Below are 7285 nucleotides of genomic sequence, written 5' to 3'. Positions count from 1 at the left end.
ATATCCGAGTGAATTCTTGTTCATTGGTCGAATGGATTTTACTCGACAGAGTCGCTACTTCTGCCACCTCTCCGGCGCGCCAAGAAGATGACCCCATGGACACGGACAACGTCGTCTCGTCCCAGCCAGGTGCGTTGTAGTGACTCCGAGTGTTTTATTCTATCATAGGTTCTGCCTCTTTCTTTTTCTGAGACCTCGTGTCATTCGGCCTGTCAGGGGCGATTTGCCTGGACGAGGGGAACCAGAGGAGAGCCGACCCAGCTGTGGAGCCTGTTCTTGAGGCTGCTCCTCCTGCTGCTGCTCTCGCCGCCGACGTGCTGCCGACTGAACCGGCGCTGGTGGTTGAGGTGCCGACTGGAGCAGACCTCGGGATGCCTCAGGAGCTTCCGACGATGCCAGGGTCGTCGAATGCCGAGTTCAACATCCGGCGTCTCCCGGAGAAGTAGTTGGGAGCGGCCAAGGGAGCCATGGTGCAGGCGGAGCTGATGGCTGGGGAGGCCAAGAGGGCCTACGACTCCGTCGCGTCCTTGTACCAGCGGAGCCTGGAGCTGCGGGATGATATCCGAGTAAGTGGGCTAGTAAGTATTTACTTTTCTCTTGTAACCCACTGGGTGTTTTTGGATAGCATCTGTTGTTCGCAATGGGTTCACTCTGAGTGAACCCAGTGGGTGTAGTCCCCGAGACTTCTGTCGAGTGCTTGCACCGGCAGTTGTCTTTATACATATTGTCTTTGCTTTGGTCAGGTCTGTAAATAACATGACTGAGTGCGCGTAGTTGTGGCACTCGGAGTGCACTTACTGTAAGATTCCCCGAGAGTAATTTGTACTCAGGTCGGGTAGTATTGGCCTCGTAGGCGTAGGTGATAACATGCATCTCAATAGGGCAGGCCTGCTTGAGCTGCATGCCAGTGGGGTCACTCTCAGTGAACCCACTGGGTGTAGTCCCCATGACCGCTGTCGACTGCTTGCGTCGGCAGGGGTCTGAAGAACTTAGACTTTTAACTGTTGAACTTTCTGATTGTCCCTTGGTGCTTGGTGGCAGAAAACTTGTGAAATGGGGACGGCCTATGAGGCTCTCAGAGCGGAGAGGAACCAGTTCGCTGGTGAGCTTGATGCGGCTATGCTCGCAATGGCCGGCATGAAGGATGCTCTGGAGGGACGAGAGAAGTCCTTGGAGGAGGCGCGTGAAGCGAACAAGGTGTTGACTAAGGAAGTGGAAAAAATGGAGAAACAGAGGACTGCTCTCACGAATCAGATGGTCGTCCTGAATAAGCGATGCACAGCTCAGGAGAAGTATGTCAGCGACTGGGCTGGGCAGATGATGACGCGTCTGGCTGGTAAGTCTTAGGTTTTGCCGAGTGCTTGTACTGTGTGCGTGACACTCGGCGTTTATTGTATGCTTGCCCTTTTGTTGCAGATTTTTGCGTAGATGCTGAAGCTGAAGCAGCGGACGTGGAGCGGTCCATTCGCGATAAAGTGCCACTCGGCGAGGACGCCAATCGGGATCTGCTCCGGGCGCATATCCGCGTAGGCAAAGTGAGTCCTTTCATCGGTCGACTGAGAGAAGTCGTCTACCGAATCGACAAGGAGCTTTGGCCAGAAGATGAGTCGCGGCAGGAGATGGAGAACCTGATGACCCGACTGGAGGAGATTCCCAACCGAGTGCAGTCGTGGAAGAAATCTGCAGCTCGTTGCGGTGCAGATGTTGCTCTGTCCTTGGTCCGAGTCCATTGCAAGGAGGTGCATGAGGAGAAGATGAAGACACTGAAGGTCGCCAACACGAAGAAACTTCGATTCGAATACTTCATGGAGACGTTCCTTGAGAGTTCTACCCGCATCGCCGACGGAATCGACTTGGACACCTTCGTGGAGCCCTCCAGTCCTGGCGCCGACCCAGCTGACGCATAAGAAAACTTTATCCTCGGTATGCCGAGTGTTTATCTGTAAGGTACTTTGGCCACTGCTGTTGGCCGTCACATTCTTAGATCGGTGCGGGTAAGCTTGATCCGCACTGAGTGAACTGTCTTTGCTAGAGCTTTGAATCGAATTTTTGCTCTTCTGTTGCAATGTTGATTCGAGTTTTTGTTTGGCGTTTCTTGGTGAAGCCAAAGGCAAACATTCGGAACATGTCAGTTGTTTTGACATCTGCGTGATCCTCATTGAGGGTCCGTGGAATTCCCTAAGTCCCCGAGTGTGACGTTAAGAGTACACTCGGAGAAGGTTAATACTTAGGCGATTCTTGATCGCAGCTAAGCTTCCGAGTGTGACGTGAAGGGCACACTCAGAGAATGTTAATACTTAGGCGATTCTGGATCGCAGCTAAGCTTCCCGAGTGTGACGTGTAGCGCACACTCGGAGAAGGTTAATACTTAGGCGATTCTGGATCGCAGCTAAGCCCCCGAGTGTGACGTGTAGCGCACATTCGGAGAAGGTTAATACTTAGGCGATTCTGGATCACAGCTAAGCCCCCGAGTGTGACGTGTAGCACACACTCGGAGAAGGTTAATACTTAGGCGATTCTGGAACGCAGCTAAGCCCCCGAGTGTGACGTGTAGCACACACTCAGAGAAGGTTAATACTTAGGCGATTTTGGATCGCAGCTAAGCTTCTCGAGTGTGACGTGTAGCGCACACTCGGAGAAGGTTAATACTTAGGCGATTCTGGATCGCAACTAAGCTTCCCGAGTGTGACGTGTAGCGCACACTCGGAGAAGGTTAATACTTAGGCGATGCTGGATTGCGGCTAAGCCCCCGAGTGTGACGTGTAGTGCACACTCGGAGAAGGTTAATACTTAGGCGATGCTGGATCGCAGCTAAGCCCCCGAGTGTGACGTGTAGCGCACACTCGGAGAAGGTTAAAACTTAGTCGATTCTGGATCGCGGCTAAGCCTCCGAGTGTGACGTGTAGCGCACACTCAGAGAAGGTTAATACTTAGGCGATTCTGGATCGCAGCTAAGCCCCCGAGTGTGACGTGTAGCGCACACTCGGAGAAGGTTAATACTTAGGCGATGCTGGATCACGGCTAAGCCCCCGAGTGTGACGTGTAGCGCACACTCGGAGAAGGTTAATACTTAGGCGATGCTGGATCGCGGCTAAGCCCCCGAGTGTGACGTGTAGCGCACACTCGGAGAAGGTTAATACTTAGGCGATGTTGGATCGCGGCTAAGCCCCCGAGTGTGACGTGTAGTGCACACTCGGAGAAGGTTAATACTTAGGCGATGTTGGATCGCGGCTAAGCCCCCGAGTGTGACGTGTAGTGCACACTCGGAGAAAGTTAATACTTAGGCGATTCTGGATCGCAGCTAAGTTTTCTTTTGAGACCGGAGTTTGCGACCGCGGAAGAACTTTGAACCTGCAAAAAACTCAATCTGCTTTATATTATTTCACCAACACTTGTTCTTTACATTGCTTCAGTCGACGGTCACGTGTAGAAGCACTTCAGGAGATCTTCGTTCCATGCACGCGGCTCGTCTGTCTCCCTCTCGATGTTGTAGAGTCTCTATGCTCCGTTGTTCAGCACCTTAGAGATGAGGAAGGGTCCTTCCCAGGCCGGGGCCAACTTGTGAGGTCTTTGCTGATCCACTCGGAGCACCAGGTCGCCTGCTTGGAACGTGCGACTTCTGACGTGGCGTGCATGAAAACGCCGCAGATTTTGTTGATAAATGGTCGAGCGAGTTAGTGCCATCTCGCGCTCCTCCTCCAGGAGATCCACTCTGTCTTGCCTTGCTTGTTCTGCTTCAGCTTCGGAGAAGAGTTCGACTCGTGGCGCATTGTGAAGCAAGTCACTCGGAAGGATAGCTTCTGCTCCATAAACGTGGAAGAACAGTGATCGCCCTGTAGATCTGTTCGGGGTTGTGCGAAGTCCCCAAAGCACTGAAGGTAGCTCGGTAACCCAAGCGCCAGCGGCATGTCCTATCTCTCGCAGGAGTCGGGGCTTCAAACCTTGCAAAATAAGTCCGTTTGCCCGCTCTGCTTGTCCATTGGACTGAGGATGCGCTACAGAAGCAAAATCCACTCGGATGCCTTGGCTTGTACAGAAAGCTTTGAATCTGTCCGAGTCAAAGTTTGTCCCGTTGTCCGTGATTATGCTGTGAGGTACACCGAACCTGAATATGATGTCCCTGACAAACTTGATGGCTGTTGAGGCGTCGAGCTTCTTGATGGGCTTCGCTTCGATCCATTTCGTGAACTTGTCGACTGCCACCAACAGATGTGTGTATCCACCTTGGCCTGTCTTGAATGGGCCGACTGTATCTAATCCCCACACTGCAAACGACCACATAAGAGGGATCGTCTTCAACGCAGACGTCGGCTTGTGGGACTTGTTGGAGTAGAACTGGCAGCCCTCACATCGGTCAACCATATCTTTAGCCATCTCGTTAGCCTGCAGCCAGAAGAAACCAGCCCTGAATGCCTTGGCGACGATTGCTCTCGAAGAAGCATGATGATCGCAGGTCCCCTAGTGAATATCCTCCAGAATCAGCTTCCCCTATTCTGGGGAGATGCATCGTTGAAGAACGCCTGAGATACTTTCTTTGTACAATTGGCCATCAATGACAGTGAATGACTTCGACCTGCGGACTATCTGCCTGGCCTGGACTTCGTCTTCTGGTAGTTCCTGCCTCAGAATATATGCAACGATCGGCACTGTCCAATCGGGGATGACGGCAAGAATCTCCATGACCAGATCAACCACAGCAGGAACATCGACTACAGTCGGATCCGTAGAACTCTTTGATTGTACTGGCTCCTCTGTGAAAGGATCTTCTTTGACTGAGGGGAGGTGGAGGTGCTCGAGGCAGACGTCACTCGGGACTGGTCTCCGAGTGGATCCGAGTTTTGCTAACTCATCAGCTGCTTGGTTCTTCAGTCTTGGAACATGGTGAAGTTCTATACCTTCAAACTTCTTCTCAAGCTTCCTCACTGCATTGCAGTATGTAGTCATGGTGGGGTTTCTGACGTCCCACTCTTTCATCACTTGATTGAACACCAAATCTGAATCGCCGTAGACCATCAGGCGACGGACGCCGAGTGAGATGGCCATACGCAACCCGTAGAGGAGAGCTTCATACTCTGCCTCGTTGTTGGAGGAATCGAAGTGTATCTCTAGCACGTACTTGAGCTTGTCGCCCTTTGGTGATATGATCACAACGCCAGCGCCGGAGCCATTCAACATCTTGGACCCATCGAAGAACATTGTCCAATGGGCCGAGCAGATGTGGGTTGGTTGCTGTTGTTCTACCCATTCTGCTATGAAGTCAGCCAGAGCTTGAGACTTAATAGCTTTCTTGGCCTCGAACTTGATATCGCAGTACAACATCTCCATCGCCCACTTCGCCACTCGGCCTGACGCATCCCGATTGTGGAGAATTTCCGACAATGGAGCATCAGAAACGACAAACACCGAGTGGTCTTGGAAATATTGGGACACCTTCTTGATAGTGGGGATACCTCTGCTTGGAAGGAGTCAGGACTTCAGAGATGTAGTACACTGGCCGCTGAACTTTGTATGCTTTGCCTTCTTCTTCTTGTTCGACTGTAAGAACAGTACTGACGACTTGATTCGTAGCCGCGATATACAGAAGAAGGGGCTCTTTACTGAGCGGAGCAGTAAGAACCGGTTGGGTGGAAAGTAGGACTTTGAGGTTGTCGAATGCGACTTGGGCTTCATCTGTCCACTCGAAAGTATCTGATTTCTTCATGAGTCGGTACAGAGGAAGTACTTTTTCGCCGAGTCGACTGATGAACCTGCTCGAAGCCGCTAGGCAACCTGTGAGCCGTTGAACATCGTGTATTCTGACCGGCCTCTCCATTCGGACGATGGTCCCGATCTTTTCGGGGTTGACATCGATCCCTTGTTCGGAAACGAAGAAACCGAGTAACTTTCTGCTGGGAACGCCGAATGAACATTTGGCGGGGTTGAGCTTGATATCGTACCTACGAAGGTTGGCGAATGTTTCTGCCAAGTCAGTCAGCAGGTCAGAACCTTTGTGTGACTTGACTACGATATCATCCATATACGCCTCCACATTCCGACCGATCTGATCGAGGAGACATTTTTGGATCATGCACATAAAGGTAGCTCCTGCATTCTTCAAACCGAACGGCATAGTGATGTAGCAGAAGCACCCAAATGGGGTGATGAAGGCTGTCTTTAACTCATCGGGACCATACAGGCGGATCTGATGATAGCCCGAGTAGGCATCAAGAAATGACAGACGCTCGGAACCCGCAGTCGAATCGACAATTTGATCTATGCGGGGGAGCGGAAAATGGTCTTTCGGGCAGACCTTATTGAGATGCTTGAAGTCGATGCACATTCGGAGCGACTTGTCCTTCTTGGGCACCATGACAACATTGGCGAGCCACTCGGAGTGGTGAACCTCGCGAATGAAGTTGGCTGCCAGCAGCTTGGCCACCTCTTCCCCGATTGCCTTCCTCTTGTGCGCGGCGGACCGGCGCAGGCGCTCTCGGACAGGCCGAGCCGTGGAATCCACGTGCAGTCGGTGCTCAGCCAACTCCCTGGGTACACCTGGCATGTCGGAGGGTTTCCATGCGAAGATGTCCCAGTTCTCACGGAGGAATTGGGTGAGCTCGGCTTCCTATTTAGGATCGAGGGTGGTGGAGATGTTCGTCGGGGCAGTAGTGGCGTCCGTCGGGTGGATGCTGACCTTCTTCGTCTCTCCCGCCGACTGAAATGCAGACTCTGAAGCTGGCTTCTTCGAGCGCATCAGGTCGGCGGGGTCGACTGTTTTCTTGTACCCGTCCAGCTCGAGACGGCCATCTGCTGGTCGACGATTCTTGATCCCTGCTGCAGACACTCTTCAGCCCGCTGCCGATTGCCTGTGATGGTGATCACACCCTTCGGGCCTGGCATCTTCAGCTTCAGGTATACGTAACATGGACGGGCCATGAAGTGCGCACACGCTGGGCGACCCAGAATTGCGTGATAAGCACTCTGGAAGTCAACCACTTCGAACGTCAGCTTTTCCTTGCGGAAGTTCTTGTCGGAGAAAAAAACGACGTCCAACGCGATCTGGCCGAGTGATTTGGCCTTCCGTCCAGGGACGACTCCGTGGAACTGCATGCTGCTCTCGCTGAGTTTGGACATCGGGATGCCCATCCCCTTGAGGGTGTCGGCGTACATGATGTTCAAGCCGCTGCCGCCATCCATGAGGACTTTGCGCAGTCGGACTCCTTCTACCACTGGGTCGACGACCAGGGCCTGTCTCCCCGGGGTGGGTACATGTGCCGGATGATCCGACCGGTCGAAGGTGATCGCAGTC

This window comes from Hordeum vulgare, chromosome 7H (assembly GCF_904849725.1).
Source record: "Hordeum vulgare subsp. vulgare chromosome 7H, MorexV3_pseudomolecules_assembly, whole genome shotgun sequence".
In the NCBI taxonomy this organism is placed as follows: domain Eukaryota; kingdom Viridiplantae; phylum Streptophyta; class Magnoliopsida; order Poales; family Poaceae; genus Hordeum; species Hordeum vulgare.
Note: the sequence above shows the minus strand (reverse complement) of the source record.